Below are 24,420 nucleotides of genomic sequence, written 5' to 3'. Positions count from 1 at the left end.
CTGCATCTTTTTGAAAATATTTCCTGTTTTGATTAAAATCTGACTTTAATCAAAAAGTGAGATTTTGATTGAAATCTGACTTTGTTTTTAAGCCGTATGATTTTTATTAAAGTAAAGCAAGATGAACACAAATCCAGGCCACACTTTTCAGATTTTTCTCGTCTTATAATAAATATTTAGAGCAGGTGTGAATATGTTAACAGGTTTTGGCTGCTCTGCTTCATGTTGCTGCTGGATGTAAACGTGTGTGTGTGTGTGTGTGTGTGTGTGTGGCGTTTGTGTGCGGGTGTGTGTGTGTGTGGGTGTGTGTGTGCGGGTGTGTGTGTGTGTGTGCGTGTGCGCGTGTGTGTGTGTTTGTGTTGTGTGTGCGGTGTGTGTGTGTGTGTGTGTGTGTGTGTGTGTGTGTGGTGTGTGTGTGTGTGTGTGTGTGTGTGTGTGTGTGATGATGGAGGTCCAGATGGGTGAGACAGAATCAGTCAAGTTTCCAGACTTGTTTTCTGGCTGATAAACACACAGATGTGAATCTCTTTGCTATATTATATCAACAAGACAGACAAGAAAATATTTGTCCTTTTGCTCACTCACACACACACACCACACACACACACACACACACACACACACACACACACACACACACACACACACACACACAGTAAACGATAAACAAAGGAGGATTTAGTTTTTCTCACTGCAGTTGTCTGCAGGTCCAGAATAAAACCCGGCAGGTAGAGAGTTGCTGCGCTGAACAAAGGAGCGATTCTTACCTGACACACAGGTGATCTCTGGAAAACCATCAGATTCTTTTCACATTTGTTGTTTTGTTGTTTTTTTTTTCCAGATTTTTTCATCTTTCATTTTGTTTTTTAGTTTTGTGCCTCATCATCATTCAGCTCCTCATTTTTTCCCTCCTGTTTGCCTTCATGCTTCACTGGCTGTGTGTGTGTGTGTGTGTGTGTGTGTGTGTGTGTGTGTGTGTGTGTGTGTGTGTGTGTGTGTGTGTGTGTTGTGTGTGTGTGTGTGTGTGTGTGTTTTCTGGATTGCATAGCAAGTGGAGCTCTGGCAGACCCTAATGGCTCTTAAATACCCGTGGCTCGCTGGAAGCCATCTGTCAGTCAGCAGGCCGCCCAGTGGAGGCCGCGCCGCTTCACCGCTGCCGCGCCGTTCTCCGCGCCGTTCCCGCGCCGTGCTCCGCGCCGTGCTCCGCCGCCGGCCGTGCTCCGCGCTCAACAGGAAGTTCACCCAACAGACCTGAGGAGCCACTTCTCCCATCAGACAAACTTTCGCCATTTTCCACCTCTAAAGTCAAGACACAGCAACTTTTAATGCAACATCAACCAGGCTTTAATTGAGCCTTCTCAAAACGTCTGAAAAGTGCGGCATGCTTTTTTTATCAAAGTCCCTTGAGATCAAGTTCAGTCATCCTGGAAAAGTTTTTAAGTTTCAAGCTGGTCCAGAAGAAGAGCTGCAGAACCAGAGGGAGTAGCCAGCAGGGGGCGCTGCTCCTTCTGGGGGCCATTGGGGTCAGCTGGGTTAGACCTGAGGAGGCAGCGGCCGACCGAGCGCGCTCCAGCACAGCTCTGGTGTTCATGTCTGCAAGTGATGAACTTTAAAAACTAAACACACCGAGTTAGGGATTCTCTCTGAAGGAGTTTCTCATTCGGGTTGGGATTAGTCACTGACGCCGGCGGCTGCATTGTCCCTCTGTAACGCCCTCCCCTCCCCCACCCGTTGCTGAATGGACCCTGGTGCGGCAGAGGGCAGAACCGGGCTCAGCAATTAGTGAAGACATGTTTGAAGAGAGCAGAAAGTTCTCTTTTGAAGGTTTAGAAACTTTTGTTTTGCTGCGGCTCCGTCATCAAAGCCGACGGCCGGTCCTTCAGCACACAGCGCCCCTCCTCTTCCTCCTCACCCTCCTCTTCCTCGCTCACTGTCCCGTTGTCTCTTCATGTCTCCACCCATTCGCTGCGCTCCTCCACAACGAGGCAATCGAGCATGAAAAGTCCAGAATCTTCTGTTCTCAGAAACGCTGCAGGTTCTGATCTGAGTTTCATAAAAACTTTATTTGTTGTTTAAGGCACGACTGTTGCTCCATATATCAGCTGCGTTTTGATAAATTACTTTCTCCCCTGAAATCCTTTGCAGAAATATTCACTCGTTTTGATCTTTTGTTTTACATTTTTTTCATGTTACAAAAACAAATTTAAATCTGAACTGAAATTTAAATTATAAACTGGATAATTTAAAACATTTTCACTAGAAAGAAAATGCAGCAACTGTCAGAACTCTGCAGAAACATCTTCTGCTCCCTCATCTCATAGCATCACTTTACTGCAGGATTCAGGGCTGAACTTTGACTAGGCCATTCCAAACCATCCCCTGCTCTTTCCAAACTGTTTGTCACTTTGGCCAAATTCATTGAATCAAAAAGAAGAAAATGTCCTTAAATATAATAATTTACTTTGAACAAAGTAAATTATTATAGAACAAGTTCACTTTTGTAAAAGCAATTTTTTAGTGGGAAAAAAATAATTAACTAATTTCTGATCAATAAGATCAGGATTGTCCTTGATGTTTCCTGTATTTAGCCAAATTGATCAAATGAATTGAAAGCAGGCTTGGGTGCAGAAATGTTTTATTTTGAAAGTTTCTGATTGAGAAATTGAAACTCAGTTAAAATCAAACACCTGTGATGCATCAGAGCCATTATACATGGAAAAATTACACATTTCCACCTGACAACTCACAAATTTTGAGCTTAATCTCAGAAATTAAAAAACATAAATGGAAAGTTCTAGAAATGTTCTGAGATTAATCTGAAAGCTTCTGAATTATTACTTAAAAATGTTCCATGTCTGAAAATTTCCACGTTTATTTTTCTGGAACAGTTTTTCTGAAAAATTAGAAATTTTTCAAATGCAAAAATGTCCCTTTTTTTCCTATAAAAGTTAAAGATAAATCTTAAAGTTTTTTGTTTTTTCAAGCTCAGATGTTTCTGAGTTTTTCTATTGTTTTTAAATCGTTTAGCAGAAAATGATTCCAGTTTATGTTCTACCTGCAGTGACCCCAATATGAACATTTGCATCACTGTTGAACTGCAGCAAAGGGCCGCACACATTCAGCGTAGGGGCCACCAATGGCCCTCACACCATACGTTGGACCCCCTGACCTACACCATCCCATAATGTTCTCCACCAGTCTCAGCTCTTCTGCAGCCTCCAGCAGGTTTCCCACAGCATAATGCTGCCACTACCATGCTGCAGCATCACAAGTTACAACTATCCACTGTTGGTTTGTCTAATTTAAAACAAAAAATGTTTTTAAAAGCATCTTATTGTGAAGCATCAGGTATGTGTGTGTGTGTGTGTGTGTGTGTGTGTGTGTGTGTGTGTGTGTGTGTGTGTGTGTGTGTGTGTGTGTGTGTGTGTGTGTGTGTGTCTGTGCTTGTACTCACATGCAGAATGTTGCTGCATTCCTGCGCGTTATGTTTCACATAAGTGTATTCATGGTATGTTTTGCTGTGTTTCAGGTAAAGCGTGTGTGTGTGTGTGTGTGTGTGTGCGTGTGTGTGTGTGTGTGTGTGTGTGTGTGCGTGTGGTGTGTGTGTGTGTGTGTGTGTGTGTGGTGTGTGTGCGTGCGTGTGTGTGTGTGTGTGTGTTTGTGAGAGTTTCTTGTGCAAACAGCGACGGTTTTGCGGTGCCTCTGCTATCAGGCTGAAGTTTGATCAGAGTGACAGCTTGCTGAAAACCAATATACGTGCAGAAACCCCTGCCACACACACACACACACACTGCTGTGTTATTTCTCTTTTTAACACTTTTCATTTCTCCATTTAGTTACTAAACTCCTGTGGGTTTCGAACACGTGGGATCAGCTGATCAGCGCTTTCCATCCAACAGAAACATTTCAGATTGTTTCTCTCATGCAGAAACGAGCAACGTTTGTTGGCTGGAAGATGCTGAGGAAACAGCAGCTGGCAACCATTTTAGCAGACTGGAGCTGAGCTCTGATTGGCCGAGCAGAGGTTTTGCTGTTCAGAGTGTTCGAGGTGGTTTGTATTTCACAAATCAGTAACGGAAAGTCTTTTTTGCATCACACCAGTTGTGATGAACTACAGGAAGTTACTACTGGCGGAAACCCTGAAAAACATGACCGGAAGTGGTAGAAGGATTATTCACGTGGAGGATTTTAATAGGGCTTGTTTTTTAGTGTAAACACAAGTTGTTTTTGTGAAAAGTTGTGAAGATTTGACAACTTTTTGCTCATATTTGTAAAGGAAACAGATTCCAAGGGAGTCGTGGATCAAGATTTCAGCTTTTATTTTCTATTAGTTTTACAGCCTGGATACACCAGTTAGCGATTACTTCATTACTAAACCACCTGATAATTATTTTTGATTAATCACAATTAATCTGATTAATTGTTTCAGCCGAATTGTAATTAAAAAGCAGATGTGAATTTGCTGCATGTTGCAGAGTGTGAACCTGCGCGGTAATGTTGCGACCTGCGTGTGTGAGCTGCAGCCGCCATGTTTCCCTCAGAACATGGTTTGGGTCGGGTTGAAGCGGCGCAGCTCCGCGGTGTGATGAGCTGTTTTACTTTGCTGTAATTGTTGTTCATCAAAGGGAGTCTGTCAGCGGCCGCGCGCCGCATGGCCGCCATGGCCGCCATGGCCGCCATGGCCGCGCCTGTGAACCTCAGAGACAAACACAGACATGCAGCAAGTAAACATGAGGAGCTCACACCAACAGGCTGGAGAAACGACTTGGAGAGCAGAAAACTTCATGACAAAGTTTCTTCCTGCTGCAAAAAATGACTGAAACTCGTCAGATGAACAGGATCAAACGGGGTCAAATGGGGACTGAACTGGTGCTAATCAGTAAACATTTAACCGGAGGATCATTTGGTACGTGGAGCCATGATGGGGACTTGAAAGTGGCGAGCCGAGGCCGGCGGTTTGTGTTTCAAAGGCGGCGCGTGGCGATGAATGTGAGAGATTTGTCAGTTCAGCGAAGTGAGCCGGAGCCTTGATGTTAGCTAGAGTTACACAGCAGGTAGAAACAACTCAGAGCAGCGACATGGAATCTGATGTCTCACATTCTGTCACATTAAATGGAGGGAGAGGACTTTAGAGTCATTTAAATGGACTAATAATAAATAAATATCTGGGGGTTGTTTGGTTTTTTAAATAAAACTATTTGAAGTTATCTTAGTCTGCATATGGAGAGCTCTGCAGTGTGCAATTAAGACAAATTTAGTACAAAGTTGACATTTTAAACCACTTTAGCTTGTTAAGTTAGCTGATAGCACTGCTAGCATAGCTGTCAGAAATAAATCAGGAGTTTCTGTATTTCTAATGTTCTGTTCCTTCCCCCTGAGATGTTAAACAGGCTTTCCTCAGCCTTCCTGTTAGCTGCTATAAATCTCGCTCTCTCCGGCCCTGAATAAGCTGCTTATGCTAGCTGCTCATGCTAGCTGCAGCTTCCTGCACCTCTCTTCTTCGTCTGACTTCATCCTAAACAGGAAGCAGCAGCCTTCACCGATGCGTGTTATGAACTTGGCCCGCTAAGCGTTCTGCTTCCACTGATTGGGAAAAGGTTGGATTCCTGAGTTTATGAGCTTCAATCTCCAATCGAGCTGAAAACCACCTGATTCTGGTTAACAGATGATTTCCTGGCGTTTCTCAGTTGAAAAGATCCTCAGGGTGAGTCAGCAGTCTGAAACACGGCGGAAATCGTGGAGTCGTGCAGTGAGATGTTTGCTGCGCGACATGAAGTCTTGTTAGCAGCATGTGGGGAGCCTGTTAGCGACGTTAGCCTCGCAGCGCCTCACCTGCAGCTGAACGCCGCAGATAAATCAAAATATATCCATAGAAACACGCAGCATTCATGCAGCTCTGTGACCTTTGACCCGTGCAGCTGTTGTCTGTGTATTTTGCCATTGATGTTATTCGGTTTCTGAGCAACCAGAGTTCAGTGTCGGCGCGTTCTTTGGCCACGCCCCCTCCGCCCTGCCGAACGTCCAGGCCTCAAACCCAACCGGACCGGACCGGACCGGACCTCACAGGCCCGGGAATATACTGAGAGATAATGCAGCAGTAACATGGATCTGGGTCTCTGACGCACCATGACGATGCGGCGCGTTGAATCTGGATTTCTGTGCAGCAACGAACCACAAGTTTAATTTCTCTGTTTCTATCAGGAAACTCAGCAGTGACACAATCATTTGTTACAATATTTGATCTATCCAATAAGATACAAGCATTACTTCTAAAAATAAAGTGTTATTATCTCATCATTGGGCTTTAGATGTACATCACTGCCATCTACTGGCGTGGATCAGAATTTCCTTTTCTCTCTGAGCTTCGTCGTCTTTCAGTGGCTTAAAAAATAACCTTTTGATCCTGCATTAATATTTGATCCAAACTGTTAATAATACTTTCTTCTTCAGTCTATCAAATGGATCGATACGTCCCAATGTGTCTCAATGGTAACACCAGGACGTCAAGTGGCGCTACAAAATGGAGGCCGACAGACGTCAGAATTATTTGAATACATTTTTTTATTCAGATGTTCACACAACGCGAACAAATCCACTTTTTTACAGGCATTTTACTGTTGACTATTAATTGACTATTCCAAGTTAAAAATAAAAAAACAAATACTTAACTTTAGGTCACCTGCAAAATTATATCTGCCAAGTAAAGGTCTATTTTTTTTAAATAGGTTTATATTAAAAATGTTCATTTAGGACACAATTTGTCCAAGAATTGCCACTGGATGCCAAACATCTCAAACATGAAGACAAACTATAAATATTGCAGAAACTTTTTCCTCCAGCAGCAGAAAGTTTTTCCGGTCAGTAAAGCGACAAACTGCAGAGATCAGATTTATGACCTCCAGTTTCTGTAAAACTCTGATTTCAACATCTGCATTTATTATATCAGAGGCATCAAAAGGTGGAAGAAGTGACTAAATATTTTAATAAGTTTAAACACAAATGAAATATGTGAAACTCTTTAGCAGTTAGGATGGTTAGCATAACAGACTGCAAAGTCTCAGTGTTTCCATCCTGACAGTCAGAGAATAAAATGAAGCCGCTCTACTTTACCCTGTTAAACGTTCCTGTTATCCACTGAAAGTTTAGCTCTCGCTTGCCATGTTGCAGCCTGAAGTAATTACTATAAACATGTCAATAAATACAACATCTGCTAAAATAGCTTTTCACATCTTGGTTAACCTAATTTTAGTTTTTTAAGCATCTCACTGATAACTTTCTGTCCTCCTCATTCAGTTACGCTATCCACACTGAAGAGTGTTACTAGAGTTACAGATTTCTCTACTTTGACGTTCTGAGAGGAAGAGGCTTTTGAGCATGAAGTGTTCTCTGTCATCAGATTTGCTGATTTGAACTGATTCACGGTCAGGTTTTCTTAAATGACCTTATAAGGATTCCTGGCTGCAGCGAGACGAACTTCATACCTGGTAAAAACCAGACCTGAAGCAGGACGGAGAGAAACTCTCATCTTCCTCCTCAGTGTGACGCCGCATCATTCATTTCCCAAAAGCCTGTGGAAAAGCGGGTGTGTGTACGGAGTAAAAACAGCAGGTTGCTTTTGTTCATGACTGTACAGTCAGCCTCCGCCCTCACACACACACACACACACACACACACACACACACACACACACACACACACACACACACACACACACACACACACACACACACACACACTCACACAGGTGGCTGTAATTAGCGTATAAAGCCCATTCATTGCTGAGGATCAAACCTGCGTGCCGCTTGGATTCAGGAAATACAAAGCTCTGTTCAAAGTTGGATTCACACACTCGGTTGCTCGCTTTCAGCTGCTTCGCTCTTTATTTCTCTTTCTCTGTTTTGGTTGCGATGATTGCATGAAGAAAGGTTTCCCCATAAACGTTTTTTTGTTTAGTCTGTGAGTGAAACGGGCCTCTGTTCTGCTGCCCTGCAGGAACTAACCAAGTGCTCCATGTTTATTCCTGAGAGCGGAGAGAAAACACGGGATTATGGGTTAAAACCCTCAGCTTATCTAATCACACTGCTTGTGTTTTTGCAGCCGAGTGCAGATCTGTTTCTGTCGAAAACGCTGAGCTGGTTACTGCAGGAATCTCAGTTCAACATGGCTGCCTTTTTTAGCCGATTGAACCAGTTGTTGTCATAAAATGTTCTCCATTTTTCATGACTTGGATAAAATAAATGTCACATCATATTTCTGACTTTGGATTCGTATCACTGAGGACTTCACCGCTGGCGAGTGTCAGACCAGCCGTCAGCGAGGAGAAGATGAGAGACAGATGTCAATGGCTACTGTTAGCTTCTGCTATTATTTTTACATGTTTAGCTTCTGCTAATTTGTTATGTGTTCAGTGATTTAGTGTTAGTTTACACTAACTTCCTATTTGTTTAGTGTGTTAGCTTTAGCTTCTGCTGATCTTTTTATGTTTTTAGCATCAGCTTCCTCTCATCTTCTATGTGGTTAGCTTAGCGCTGGTGAAACGCTAGTGATTCTGGTTTAGTGAAATAGTGGTTTGTAAACAACTTTTTGGTTAGCTGCTCCTACAACTGACAATAACTACAGCTGATTCTAGTGCAAACATATATTCCCCAGTACAACCATGGTGGCCATTTTGAAAAATGTCCACCGGAAACAGAAAAGAAGAAATTCAGAAAATGTATATGATTTCTATAGTTCAAAATATGTAGACTGTGATTCAAACCAAACACATCCATCTAATTCAGCTACATTTTTTATTTCACAACAGCCATGGCGGCCATCTTGAATTTGTTGGCTGTTGCTGATCAGTGCTGGTCAGCTGGCTGAAAGGAGGCTCCTGTTTGTTTCCCAAACATTCAGCTGCTTAGAAGTGAGTCTGGTTTGGAGAAACATGTGAAAATCACAGCAGCTGGCTCGATTCAGGGAAAACTTCCACATTTAGACGCTTTTCCACATCAAACATTTCACTTTTGAGGATTTCTTAAATCGGTGTGGGTAGAGCATAATTTAATTAAGCCAGTTAGTCAGACAGAATCAAAGAGCTCTGTTTTATTCAGCTGTTCTTGCTTCTAAACTTCACATTTTTAAATGTCAGTAGGTTTTGTTTAAATATTGTTGTCTTGGTTTAAAGAGACTTTTAGAAATGTTCACAACAGGATTAGAAAATTTAAGAACAAAGTTATTTTTGCTTTTCAGAAGTTATAAGAAGTTAACACAATTATATTTGTCTCTTTATTGTTCTGTTTGTCCACTTTTCTCAAAATTTATTTAGAAAATTCAAATGTCTATTTTCAAAAGTTGGAAATTAATCAAGTTTCTGTCTTTTTGGTGAAAACTTTGCTAAATTCTCTGACATGAATAAAATAATGTCCATAAAACTTAATGAAAAACTGAAGATAATTTGTAATAAAAGAACAAACTTTGTGGCGCAGAAGTTGAGCACAACCTGCGCCTGGAGGCCTCTGTCTCGTCGCAGGTTCGATTCCCGGCCAATAAAACCTTTAGCAAAAAATCAGATCTCTTTAGAGTTGTCTTTAACTTAGAAATATTCTTTCACTGCTATGACAGAAGTGCAGATTAAATAAGATTAATAATAATCAGTGCAGATTAATTCTTAGTTTTAAATATATAACTCTATAATTGTTATGACCCTAACAGTGACATGAATAAGTTGGGGCAGCATGTAGTGGTTTCTGAAGTCACTTTTATTGAATATAAAGATGTTTAATTGAAGCTGATATAATGTGTTTTCCTGTGACTGCAGAGTGAAGCACCGTCTGGTTTTCACATCCCTGCGCACCTTGAAGCAGAGAGGAACTCTGGGTAATCAGTGATTCAGCGTGTGTGCGTGCTTCAGGCCGATTTGCTCTTTCTGTCGGTTTTCTTGACCAAATAAGCCGGAAAGCTGGAAGCGGCCCCGGGGCCCGCGTTGCCGTGTGTTCATCATATTTCAGAGCCGGAGCCCAGAACGGCACGTCGTGTAATCACATTTGTAAATAGCATCGTAAAGTTCTCCTCGTAAATGCTTGTTGTTTTCCTGGCGCTCCTCAGGGCGGTGGGCGGGGCTACAGGTGTGTGTGTGTGTGTGTGTGTGGTGTGTGTGTGTGTGTGTGTGTGTGTAAGACGTGTTAATGAGCTCACATGTTCCACTCAAAGGTTGAGCGTTTTTCACTCGGAAACTGTTTCTGTGTGACGGATTCGTGTTAAAGCAGAGCTGGAAGATGTCATCGCCCGACGCGCCTCTTTAACACGTCCAGTCAGTAAATCCGTAGTAAATCTCTGGCCGCTTCCAGTCCAGCGCCGCCTCTTGACCCTGCAGAGGCCATCACATCCTGGCCTCTCGCTCTTTCTCTCTGCCGCCTCTAGCGCCTGCCTCACGCTGCTAATGGCGGCCTGTCTGCGCTGAGGCTCGGCCGGTAATGGCTTCCATACGGCGGGAGGGCCGGCCCGCGGGACCCGGGGGTCCAGATGTGGACCGTGCTCCAACACGCGTCCGAACAACCTGACGGCTTTGGGGAATGCGAACTTTTCCATGTGGAGCTCGTTTGGGAACAGATGGTGTTTACATTTTTATTGAGAAGGCTGTTTAGATGTAATTGTTTACAGAAAGGAAATCTGTTGGATTGGAGATTAAGGAGGATTTAGACCCCAGATTTCCTTCTAAGAATCCCAATACTTCCTCATAACGGCACAATAATGTTAAATTATCAGATGGAAAGCCAGAAACATGTGATGTTGATGAGGAGAACTTTGTTTTACTGCCCATGTAGGTAGAAAACAAAGGAGTAAATTTCCACCAAATTGTTGGAAAAGTCCAAAATTTACTAGAAAAGACTTTGAGGTTAATCTTAGAAATTTTATAGAAATAGATGTGATTTTGAGTTTGGAAAGTCAAAAAATTTCGGAGGGAAAAAACTCTGAATTTTATTTTTAGTTTTTTTCAAACTGCTAATTTTTGAGTTTGAAAAGTTGAAAATTAGCTGGAAAACATTTTTGAGCAATCTGATACATTTACTCGTCTTTTTCTCATTTTTCCTAAAATTGCTCTGATGCGCCGTCATAGAAAACATATTTAAAGCAGTTTTTTAAATCAGTTTTTATGGTAATTTTATCCTTTTGATTTTCTGACAATCCAAACTTTCTCCTGATTCTTTTATTTTGAAAATTTCTACATCCCAGACAGACATGGTAGACAGAATAATCCAAGTTAAGACAAATTAAGCCAGAACTGCAAAATATGTTAAAAATATTTCTTGTGGGAATCAGATCTCCATGTTAGCAGCTTTAGCTTCACAAACCTTCAAAATGTGTCTATTTTGCTAAGGTTGATTGTAATACAGCAGGATCCCCAAATATATTTCATATTTCTAGTTTTCAAACTTAAATTTGTTTAAAAAAGTCTTAAATTTGACCTGTAAAACCTGAAGACAGCATGTTGTAAAATTAGCTTCAGCTTTAAGTGACGGTTAATTCAATAGATCTGTAAGGTTTACTAGCTCAAGATTGGAGGTTTTTATTTTTGACCTTTATTTCACCAGGATAAATAGATGAAAAGCCTTTTCTCTAAGGGAGTCCTGGCCAACAGGCAGCAACAAAACAACACAGGAAATACACCGTTAAAGAAAATGTCAAGCTATAAAAACAAGTATGTGTCATTGAATCTGTCTCAGGAGCTTTTAGTTTGGATGTAAAAGCATTAAATGAGATAAATTCAGTCAGTCCCATTTTCTTTTAACATATTCCAAGAAGAGGGGGTTTTCATAGATATAGAAAACATGGACATTACAAGAAAACAGCTGATTTATCATCATATCTGTGCTTAGCAGTTTGGTGGCGCTACAGCTAGAAAATAAATAATATACTGCAAAAATTACGTGATAGTATGTCTCATAGGATATTCAATATACAGAATATTCAGTGAATCCAGAACCGCCCAGCATTCTGGGAGATGTAGGGAGTGGAAAAACTATCAATGTGAGCTAACTAGCTGGTAGCATCCACTGACTCACTAATGCTTTGGTTGCCTAGCAACAAGGAGTTTCAAGTTCCCCCCTAACTTCAGTTACCTAGCAACAACTTGTTGAGTAGCTTGCGCAGCAGCAGTTTCAGGTTTTGGAAGAGAGCCTGATAACTTTTTAAAATAAAAAATAAAAAAACAACAGTGTGAAGAAAAAGATAACTAAAAACCCCCCCGAATCAATAATTGTTAATATGTACTGATACGAAACGTGGCTGTAGTGATATGGTTTTCAGCCATATTGTCCAGCCGGAGCCGCTGGCCGATTATTGGCGCCGCGCCATGTGATGATCCAAGCCTTCCTGAACGGACCTGGGCAGGAAAGCAGGAAACGTCGCGTCGTCTGGCAGCGCAGAAACATTCTGGATCCTTCCCACAATAATCCCACAATAACAGAAACCACACAGAACGGCTTTCATTGTTTCCACACTGTAATCGGATGATGGAGTTATAACGATAGTGTGTGTTTTGGTAGGGGGTCGTTGCTCCGACAGGCCGAGCCGCTGCTGAAGGACAAATGGTGTTCACTCTGCTGGTCGTGCTGGACGATGGCTTCCAGAAGAGCCATCCACCTCTCCACCGCAGGAGTTCAGATTTTAACGCTTTATTCTCCCCAACCGTCAGCGGTTCACCAGACCTGGACCAATCACCCCAAAATAAAAACCAGCATGAGTCAAGTCTTTTGATAAAAAAGAAACTTTTACAATCAGGTTTGGTTTTTATTGTCTTTGTTAAAGTTTCCTTTAAACCTTAAATAGTCATGAATGGATGCATCTTTGGCTCCATGCACGAAAAAGGTGAATGTGACACGAATCTGACTTTTTCACAAGATCAACCCAGTTCTGATCTTCTTTGAGAATCTTACATTATTACTTGAAAATATCCCCAAAACAACAATATCATTTTTTGCTGTAACCTCTGGGATGATTTTCATCCAGAAATATTTGTGACGGTGACAGAACTATGCACAGATCTAGTTCTGATCCTGGTAAAAGCTTGTGCATCTTTTTCATTTGCAGTCATGTATATCCAGAGCTAAATCCTGTGTGTCTGTGTTAAACCTTGGAGGAACCAGAGCCTCTTTGGATCCAAACGGACTCCTGTGAACGGGACAGCTGGGACTCATATTTCTGGCTTCTCTCTCCAGACCCGAAAGCAAATATAAGGAGAGGTTACACAAACACGCTGCCTTCCACATGCGGCCGTGAATCTGTGAGACGCAGCGCACCGTGAAGCCGGTCAGGAGAGAGCAAGGCGAGGGACGCAGGAACGAGGCAGAAACGGAGAGCAGAAAGATGGAAAACCCCAATAAACGTTAAAATCTGGAGCTAAATGCCACAAACTGAACCTGGAGCCGGGCGAGCCGCGCTGCCAACAGCAGGAAACATCTCAACTTAGAAATTTCTGGAGTTTGTTCCGAATTCTCACTGAAGCAAATCCAGGAACCATTTGTTGTATTGATGAATGTGGATGCTATTACTGAGAGTTTATGAGAAGTTTATTAAAAACAGCTGAGAGAAGGAAGAAATCTCTGCTCTGCCCAAAGCTGAGCCTCAAACCCAACTGTCAGGTTGTATCCCTACAACCAAATGTTTGGGAAGAGTCTGCAGAGCTGGAAGACATGTTGAAGTCCAACCGTTCATCCATTAACATCTTATTATTGAACTTTTACATCATCATCATTTCTGCTGTTTTCTCTGTGAACTGAATCATTTTCACTGCGGAGGATCTCTGGCTGATCTGGTTACATTCGATCCTGAGGGGGAGGGGATCGCTTCCATTGACTTCCATTCATTTCTATAGCTGAACCCCAACCCTAACCAAAACGCAATTCACACCTTAGTCCTGAATCTGACCCAAAAACAGTGTTTGCCCTTGTGGGGCCCAGGCTTCGGTCCCACAAGGAGCAGCGGGTCCCCACAATGCAGTGTCAGGAAAGTGGTCCCCATAAGGTATGACAAACAAACGCACGCACGCACACACACACACACACACACACACACACACACACACACACCGCGGGGCTTCAAACAGCGGCCCTCCTCAGAAGTCGCCGTTCGTGTGGCGGTACCGAGGGACCAAAGAGGTAGAGAGGATGGCGGTTGCTGGGAATGCTGGGACCTCAAGTTACGGTGGAGCGGAGCGATGCAGGACACATGCAGGCCCTCGTGCTGCATGTGTTTTCTCAGGATCTGTTTCCTCCAGATACTGTAAACACAAACAGGACAAGACTTTATTATTTTTTTCAACGGTTGACTTTCTTTGTGTCCTTTTTGTTTAATGTTTGTTTAATGAGTGACTGCCGCGCCCTGCAGTCACTCATAGGGGCCCTGCTGGCAGGATGCTATTAATATTGGTCCTCACAGAATCCCTTCAATATGTCAGATTAGCTCACTTCATGTGCAGGAAAAAGTCAGAAAAAACAGTCTGCCCGATTATTCTGGAAACCAGCAGATTCCACCTCTTCTACTTATGCTTTAACAACCTAAGATTGCCACATAAATGGTTTTAAAATGATAAAGAAGTCTCCTTTTAGAAAGGACGACACATCAAAACTCTACATTTCAGCATTTTAAATATTTCCTGATTGTTTTTGGTTTGGCATAAAGAAAAAATGAAAATAAAGCTAATTCTTTGCATTTTGTTTAATTTTATGTGCACCAGGTGGATATGAAAGTTAAAAATTAGATAATATTTAGTCGCTTCTGTCTTTCTGCCACCAGATGACTCCAGTTTGAGGAACAGAGAAGGCGAATCCGCCGGCGGCTACATGCAGCCCCCAGACCTGGCTGGGAAACCGGGTAAAAACTCAGTAATTATTCATACTAATGTAGAAACTGGACAATGAAAGGCAGTCAGGATTCTGGGTCTGAGGAAATGTTGAGTTTTGTACAAAAACACCTGAACTGATCAAAGTAATAAACTGCACTTTCTCTGCTGACTCAGCAATTTCTAAAAGTTTTGAGTTTTTAATTCTTGTTTAGTTTTAATTTGTTGTGACTTTTTGTTAATTCAGTTTGTTTTAATGAGTTTTTAGAGTGCGTTTACTAGTTTTTATTGGTTAAATATTGTTTGGTGTTAAATAAAGACAATAAAATGACATGAGACCTACCTAATTGATTTGTGAGGAATCTTTTGACAAACTAAAATTTAATTTACTAGAAAAAAATTAAGAAGCTTATCAGTTGATTTAAGGCAAATTTTATCTGATGAAGTAACATTTGTTTACGTTGAATAAAAAAAGCAAAATAAGTCAGTCAGACTAACAAACTAACTTTTCAATCTGAAGTGATTTGGGACATTTTATTAATGTTATTTTAGTTAAACGTCATAAATTTTTAAATAAGTCTTTTTTGCTTTCCATTAACAAAATAAAGTCATGTGGTAAGTTTTTGAGTGTAGTCAGTATGTTTTAGTTTCATAAACGTCCAGTTAGTTTCTTTCCTTCGGTTAAAACTTTTTTCTCCGTTTGGTGAATTTATTTGCTGTAACCCCGGGGCTCAGGTTGAGGTTTTGGAGCGTCTCCAGCCGACGCTCTCCTGATGGATGATGCTGTAACTGAAGGTCCAACTGGAACAGAACCAGAGCAGCTACCTGCAGGAACCCAGGCTTGCATAAGCTCTCGGCTCCCATTAACACAGCGATCACTTGTAGCAGGAGCGCAGAGGTCCAGGTTCTGTTGGACTGGAGTCTGGATCTGTTCCTGCAGCGCTGGGAATAACGTCACGGTTCCTTCCTGACTGAAACCCGAAACCTTTGCTTACTTCACATTACCTTTAAATGCAAAATGAAAGAACGAAATGCAAATCTGTGAAACGATTAATCGACTTAACAATGATTAATCAATTAAATATATATATATATGTATATATATATATATAATTAGTTAGTATATATACTATAACTAATCATATAGTTTATATATATATAAACTATATAATTAGTTTATATATATATATATAAACTATATGATTATATATATATAAACTATGATTAGTTTATATATATATATATATATATATATATATATATATATATATATATATATATATATATATATATAAACTATGATTAGTTTATATAGATATATATTTATATATATATATATATATATAAACTATGATTAGCTTATATATATATATATATAAACTGATTAGTTTATATATATATATATATATATATAAACTAATCATAGTTTATATATATATATAATCATATAGTTTATATATTTATATATATATATATATATATATATATATATATATATATATATATATATATATATATATATATATATATATATATATATATAAACTAATCATAATTGATTAAGAGTTAATTGGCCCAAAATAAATATATACATATTAATCCAGACCTCCCCACCAGTCTGGTCCCTACCCGACGGGTCGTATTTCGTCATGAAAAATCAGCGGAATATTTGATTGCTAACATATTCTATCTTACAGATGCATCTCCATCAGCTCGTCTGATATAATTTAATTGCTTCATTCAGCAGATTGTGAGGGTTATTTGTGGGTTCTGCAGCAGACATCGGACTTCTTGCTGCCGGGTTCTGTCAGAAACTTTGCTGTGTCTCGGACCTCTTCTCCATCCCAGCATGTTCTCGTCCATCAGTGGCGCTCCAGGCAGTAATGTGTTCCAGCCTGGCCTTTCCCCTGGAGAGGCTCTGAATAGTTTCTGTCCTCCTGGGTTTTTTCCTCTGAACTTCAGAGATCACATCCAGGAAACCCAGCAGTCTTTCTGCACCAACTTACTTTATAGCTTCCTGCTTTTCTAAAACAGCTTCAGGTTTCGTTACTCCATGTTTTGTGGCTGACAGCGGCTCTCTAAGGAACCGTCAAACCGTCCGCCGGGTACGTTCGGACTGCGGTGCAGCCTGAGGTCATCCGCCTCTAGCAGACAGACTCGGAGCGGCGCGGATGTTTCAACACGCCGAAAAATAAAACTGAGGGCCACAAACTATTCACTCCAGATCAGGGGCTTCAACCTACAGTCCCCCAGTCCTCTTCAACCCAACTCCAGTCTGCTTCAGTCCGACTCCAGTCCTCTTCAACCCGACTCCAGTCCGCTTCAGTCCGACTCCAGTCCTCTTCAACCTGACTCCAGTCTGCTTCAGTCCGACTCCAGTCCTCTTCAACCCGACTCCAGTCCGCTTCAGTCCGACTCCAGTCCTCTTCAACCTGACTCCAGTCCTCTTCAACCCGACTCCAGTCTGCTTCAGTCCGACTCCAGTCCTCTTCAACCCGACTCCAGTCCGCTTCAGTCCGACTCCAGTCCTCTTCAACCCGACTCCAGTCCACTTCAGCCTGACTCCAGTCCGCTTCAGTCCGACTCCAGTCCTCTTCAACCTGACTCCAGTCCTCTTCAACCCGACTCCAGTCTGCTTCAGTCCGACTCCAGTCCTCTTCAACCCGACTCCAGTCCGCTTCAGTCCGACTCCAGTCCTCTTCAACCCGACTCCAGTCCACTTCAGCCTGACTCCAGTCCGCTTCAGTCCGACTCCAGTCCTCTTCAACCTGACTCCAGTCCTCTTCAACCCGACTCCAGTCTGCTTCAGTCCGACTCCAGTCCTCTTCAACCCGACTCCAGTCCGCTTCAGTCCGACTCCAGTCCTCTTCAACCCGACTCCAGTCCACTTCAGCCTGACTCCAGTCCGCTTCAGTCCGACTCCAGTCCTCTTCAACCCGACTCCAGTCCACTTCAGCCTGACTCCAGTCCGGTTCAGTCCAACTCCAGTCCGGTTCAGTCAGACTCCAGTCCGGTTCAGTCAGACTCCATTCGGTTTCAATCTGACTTCAGTCCGACTCCAGTCCAGTTCAGTCCGACTCCAGTCTGGTTAAGTCCGACTCCAGTCCGGTTCAGCCCGACTCCAGTCCGCTTCAGTCCGACTCCATTCCATTTCAATCTGACTCCAGTCCATTTCAGCCCGACTCCAGTCCGCTTCAATCCTACTCCATTCCATTTCAGTCCGGTTCAGTCAGATTCCAGTCCATTTCAGGCAGACTCCAATCCACTTCAGTCATACTCCATTTCGTTTCAATCTGACTTCAGTTCGCTACAGTCCGACTCCAGTCCGGTTCAGTCCGACTCCAGTCCGGTTCAGTCCGACTCCAGTCCGGTTCAATCCGACTCCAGTCCGGTTCAGTCCGACTCCAGTCCGGTTCAGTCCGACTCCAGTCCGGTTCAGTCCGACTCCAGTCCGGTTCAATCCGACTCCAGTCCGGTTCAGTCCGACTCCAGTCCGGTTCAGCCTGCTGTCTCTTCCTTCCCCTCCTGATCAGTAGAGGGCAGCATATGCTCTGTTTCTCACCACCTTCACGTTTTTACTCTTTTGTTTCAGTCTTTCTCTTCTGTTTTACCCTCAAAACGAACTTTATTCATGTTTTTCTTGAAGCTGTTCGTTTCCTTGGTTTATTATTTCTCCCTCTCTCTGCAGTAATTTCCAGTTTTCACCAGTTGGGAGTTTTGCATCTCTTTCTCCGGTTCTGCAGGATTTATTGACTCAGGCTGGTCACACTTCAATTCTGGTCCAGTAGCTTTTCCCAGACAAAGGCGAAACTTAAAAGCCCTCCCTGCATGTTTGCTTTGTCGTCTTGCCCGGCTCCGAGCCGCTTGTTGGAGGCCGAACTCCGCTGAGTAATCTCCGTCACATAACTCTTGTCCGGGTTTGTTGACCTAGCGCTGCAGCAACAGCGGCGTCTGCAGAAAGAGACACAGCAGTTTGGGCTGATTTATTCTCCCTGCTGATGACTATCTGCTGCGGCTGGGATGTGAGGGCCGTAAAATCAAGCGCTCCTGTGAGTGATTTCCTCTCCTCCCGGCCTACCGGATCGCTTTCCGCTTTGATCTGGTTTTACTGATGGCTTTTCACTGAGCACGTTTTGTTCACCAGATCCTGGGTTCAGATCCGACCAGGTCGCAGTTCAACCGTTTCACGTTTTTATTTACGAACAAAACAATCTTAGCTTGTCATTCTGTGCTTAAAAGCATGAATTCGTGTTTATTTGAAGCTAAAAGATGCAAATTATAATCAGTTGATAAAGTGAGAAATGATTCGGTGACTTTGAATTCAGGATTTTCTGATCCAGAAATGTTTTTTTTCAGACACTGAACATTATTTTTGGCTCTTTTGAGGTTCCGTAGAAACGACCAGCACCCTGAACATGAATTCAGTTTGAAGTGAAAGTTGGTTCTGGAGATTCGCAGACGGCTCCCACACTTTGCGATTTGTTTTGGAGACGTTTTTCTCGCTGCTTTGGACGACTTTATGTTTTGCAATGTGACAAAATGAGAAAGTTTAAAGTGAGCATCAATATTCCTACGTGTCTCGGTGATCTCCTCTAATCTTTCTAATGTCCTTTCTATTCCTTTTTTGATTTTTTCTTTTCTTTTTTCCTTCATATTTTATTTTTTTTCCATTTTTCTCCTAATTTCTTTTTTTTCATTTTGCTTGTTTTCTTCATTTCAATTTTATTCCTTTACTTTCTTTTTTATCTTTTTTATTCATTTTTTCCATTTTCTTTTAATAAAATGACAAAATTTCAATAATAAAATGCATTTCTTTCAAATTTAACTTTTCATATTTCTTTTTCTCCATTTTTCTTGTTATTCCTCTTTCCTTTTCTCCTCTCTCCTGTTGGTGTGTTTGTGGGAGGAAACCTCGCTGGTCCATCTTCCGTCACGCTGGATCATTTCCCTCCCAACATCTCGGCTGGTTTGACGCCCTCAGTAATTCATTTGTCATGTTGTCATGTTTTCGTGGAATCAGGCGTCAGGATGATGCAACCGAACCCTTTTTGACTCCAGCAATGTCTGCTGATGTTTTTGGACTCGGATTATAATTAACTTCAAACCGGAGAATTTAACGCCACACAAAGACGAGCTGCGACTCTTCCAGAGCGGAAAATGAATTTCTGATCGCAGCAGCTGCTGCAGAAACAAAAGCTCCAAAGAAAACAAGACGACGATTCACAAGGCAGAAACTCTTACTGTCGGACGTTTTCCCTCCCAGTTGCACCAGCTTCTGCAGCTGGACACAAACCAGTAAAGATTCTTCCATGTCTCTGTTTGCTGACAGAGTCATTAGTTTGGATGAAATGTGATGTTCCACCGACTTCTTTTCCGATCCGATACAGAGTCAAATTCAAACGATATCGATCCGACGCTTTGTGCAAAAACACCACATGTGCTTTTTAAATGATGCAATTCAAATTATGTCTTCATGAAGAACAGATCACTGTTTTCATTTTACTACAGCCAGGGTAAGTTAACGACAAACAATCATAGAAATCTGACAAAATTCTGTGCAAACTAAAAGACAGAGAGTCAGTAAAGTAATAATCTACTGAAATAAATACCTGTTAAATTATTAAGACTTGCAGTAAAATGAAAGCGTGGCTTCTTCCATATCTGCATTTGATTTAAAATGTGTGCAAAACTTTGATTTTCAGCTCATGTAAAACACATTTCACAGCTGTAGTGTTTCAATATATTGTTTCACTCAATAAGTCATTAAAATCATCGTCCAGCTACTTCCTGTCGTCTTCTTTGTCACTTCTGACAGTAGTAACATCCTGTTGTTGATGCAATTAAGCTGAACAAGAAAAAACGCCTCATCCTCAAAAGATTGTAGTGAGTTATTTTAAATTGCTGGGTCCATTAAGCAAATTTATTTTGTATTCCTGCACCGTCACTCATTATTGGGCGGAAGAAAATGTAGTTCCCTTCAGTCCATCTTGTTTTGGAAAAATCTTAATAATTTGACATTATTTTGCGTAGACACATCATCTGAAATGTCTGAAGTGTTGAAAGTATTGATATTGATTTGAGAATTGATTTAAAACATATCAGAGGTATTGATTAAGCTGCTCTTCCCTGCCGCCAAGTTCAAATTTATCCTCTTGTCCCGTTTTGTCTGCAGTTCGTCCTCGTTTCACCGAGCCAGCGAAGATGAGGCGGCGCGTCATCGAGCGGCCGGTGGGCAGCTCGGTGCGGCTGAAGTGCACGGCGAGCGGGAACCCGCACCCGGACATCGTGTGGCTGAAGGACAGCAAGCCGCTGGTGGAGGAGGACGGCGGCGCCGGCGGAGAGAAGAAGAAGAAGAGATGGACGCTGAGCCTGAAGAACCTGGCGCCGGAGCACAGCGGGAAGTACACCTGCCACGTCTCCAACCGCGCCGGACACATCAACGCCACCTACAAGGTGGAGGTCATACGTAAGTCCAGACGCTCACACTTAAAGGGCCAGAGCCATTAAAGGTCAGATTTGTCATTTTAAGGAGGTTACAAAGAAACTAGGTTTGTTTTTATGGACATAAAACTAATATCATTACAGAATCATAATGAGAAAACTGGATGATAAAAATCCTCAGTCTGGTGTTTTGGTCTCAACTAAACATTTTTAAAGGATCATTTTGTTTACAGAAACTTCATAATCCATTTTATTTATTATTGGTTTAAGACTTCCAGTATTAAATATTCATTAAAGTTTATTGGTTAGTATTATTATGCCATTTCCATTAAATGACTGAACAAAACAATAATATTATCATTTATCGCAGTAACTTGTGGGACAGTTAATTGTCCAGAAACATGTTTCACCATAACAGGTCCAGTCACGTTTCCTTCAGTTGTAAATTGGGTCTCTGTCTCTTTAAAAACTGCTGCTCTTCCTTTATTCTGGTGAAAAACCTAAAAATTGTTGCCTGGTGTCAGAATCCCATCATGCCGACCTGGATTCAAAGTCCAAATAAGTAATTACATAAAGTTTAATGTGTTTTTACGATGAAGAGGCATGAGTATCTTCAAATGATAGTGAATATTTCTTTGAGCCGTTTTTGTTAAATGGAAATGTAATATATGTCTTTTGTTAAAGCTGAGGACAGAAGGATTTAAATGTGTTTTTCTTCCAGTGTTGGTTGGAAAGCTCTGCCTGTTTCTCCAGCCAGAGGTTTTGTCTAAAAAAGGTTGCGTTGTGATGTTCTCAGTGGAGGCGATGAGTCGAACTCGTTGATGCATTAACTTTTGTTGGACGGCTGCAGGAGCCGCTGATGATTTACCGTCGCTCAGTTCGCTCAACGTGTCAAACCAAAGGTTACAGCTCTGTTGAGACTTTCGCTTCACTTGGAGCATCTGCTCTCCATTTCACCACAGCTGTAGACATCCTCACACACACACACACACACACACACACACACACACACACACACACACACACACACAATAAAGAGGACATAAATCAATCGGCTGCTTGCTGATGTCAGATGTGGCATTTCGTCCTTCAGAACCCCGTCCGTCATGAACCAGAGCTTCCAACAGATCGAGAAAAAAAGAAGAGAAACTTTCTGCAAATGGAGATGCTTTGATGCACATCAGAATTACGACAGCAAATCAACCCGACTCCAGTCCGCTTCAACCCGACTCCAGTCTGCTTCAACCTGAATCCGGTCCGCTTCAACCAGAATCCGGTCCGCTTCAACCTGAATCCAGTCTGCTTCAACCCGAATCCAGTCCGCTTCAACCCGAATCCGGTCCGCTTAAACCAGAATCCGGTCCGCTTCAACCTGAATCCGGTCCGCTTCAACCTGACTCCAGTCCGCTTCAACCCGACTCCAGTCCGCTTCAACCCGACTCCAGTCCGCTTCAACCCGACTCCAGTCCGCTTCAACCCGACTCCAGTCCGCTTCAACCCGACTCCAATCCGCTTCAACCCGACTCCGGTCCGCTTCAACCCGACTCCAGTCCGCTTCAACCTGACTCCAGTCCGCTTCAACCCGACTCCAGTCCGCTTCAACCTGAATCCAGTCCGCTTCAACCTGAATCCAGTCCGCTTCAACCTGAATCCGGTCCGCTTCAACCCGAATCCGGTCCGCTTCAACCTGAATCCGGTCCGCTTCAACCTGAATCCAGTCCGCTTCAACCCGAATCCGGTCCGCTTCAACCAGAATCCAGTCCGCTTCAACCTGAATCCAGTCCGCTTCAAATCGAATCCAGTTCGCTTCAGCCCGAATCCAGTCTGCTTCAACCTGAATCCAGTCCGCTTCAACCCGAATCCGGTCCGCTTCAACCTGAATCCAGTCCGCTTCAACCCGACTCCAGTCCGCTTCAACCCGACTCCAGTCCGCTTCAACCTGAATCCAGTCCGCTTCAACCTGAATCCAGTCCGCTTCAACCCGAATCCGGTCCGCTTCAACCTGAATCCAGTCCGCTTCAACCCGACTCCAGTCCGCTTCAACCTGAATCCAGTCTGCTTCAACCCGAATCCGGTCCGCTTAAACCAGAATCCGGTCCGCTTCAACCTGAATCCAGTCGGCTTCAACCCGACTCCAGTCCGCTTCAACCCGACTCCAGTCCGCTTCAACCCGACTCCAATCCGCTTCAACCTGAATCCAGTTCGCTTCAACCTGACTCCAGTCCGCTTCAACCCGACTCCAATCCGCTTCAACCTGACTCCAGTCCGCTTCAACCCGAATCCGGTCCGCTTCAACCCGAATCCAGTCCGCTTCAACCCGAATCCGGTCCGCTTCAGCCTGAATCCGGTTGAGTAACTTGCGCAGCAGCAGTGTCAAGTTTCCAAAATTAAAACTGATTAAAAATAAAGATGTAAAAGGTTTTGTTGTTCTCAACTAAACCTTTTGATGAAAGAGACCAAATAATTCATTTTATTTGTTGTATTTATTAGAATTTAAAGTTTATTGATCTTTGAGATTTGAGAACATTATTCATAACCATTGTATTACTGGAAAATAGGGGCAAAATAGCAATTTTATCACAATAATAAATTTTATTTATAATGTACTTCATAAATCTTGATATCCAATGGCAAAAACCAAAACAAACATGTCAGCGATGTTTATCTGAGAGCAAGGCCTAGTCAAAGCCCGGTGGTGTTGCTCACGGTCTCGGTGTGTCTCCAGAGCGGACCATCTCCAAGCCGGTTCTGACCGGAACCCACCCGGTCAACACAACCGTGGACTACGGCGGAACCACGTCCTTCCAGTGTAAGGTCCGCAGCGACGTGAAGCCGGTCATCCAGTGGCTGAAACGGGTCGAACCCGGAGACGAGGCCCGCTTCAACTCCACCATAGAGGTCAGAGGTCACGCCGCGCACACACAGGCTCGCTGTGGTTCTGGTTCTGACCCCTGCTCTCCACCCGCAGGCCGGGGACCAGCGCTTCGTGGTTCTGCCCACCGGGGAGGTCTGGTCCCGACCCGACGGGTCGTACCTGAACAAGCTGCTGATCAGCCGGGCCCAGCAGGACGACGCCGGCGTTTACATCTGCCTGGGCGCCAACAGCAAGGGCTACAGCTTCAGGAGCGCCTACCTCACCGTGCTGCCAGGTCAGAGGT

The 24,420-nt window shown here is 42.9% G+C and overlaps 1 pseudogene; it reads left to right on the top strand.

The window, feature by feature from the left end:
- The window catches only part of LOC129354359 (fibroblast growth factor receptor-like 1), a 48,828-nt pseudogene that overhangs the window by 21,436 nt on the left and 2,972 nt on the right, over positions 1-24,420 (top strand).

Source organism: Poeciliopsis prolifica, unplaced genomic scaffold (assembly GCF_027474105.1).
Source record: "Poeciliopsis prolifica strain line A6 unplaced genomic scaffold, Auburn_PproV2 SCAFFOLD108, whole genome shotgun sequence".
Classification (NCBI taxonomy): domain Eukaryota; kingdom Metazoa; phylum Chordata; class Actinopteri; order Cyprinodontiformes; family Poeciliidae; genus Poeciliopsis; species Poeciliopsis prolifica.
Note: the sequence above shows the minus strand (reverse complement) of the source record. Positions and strands in the feature narration are given on the sequence as shown.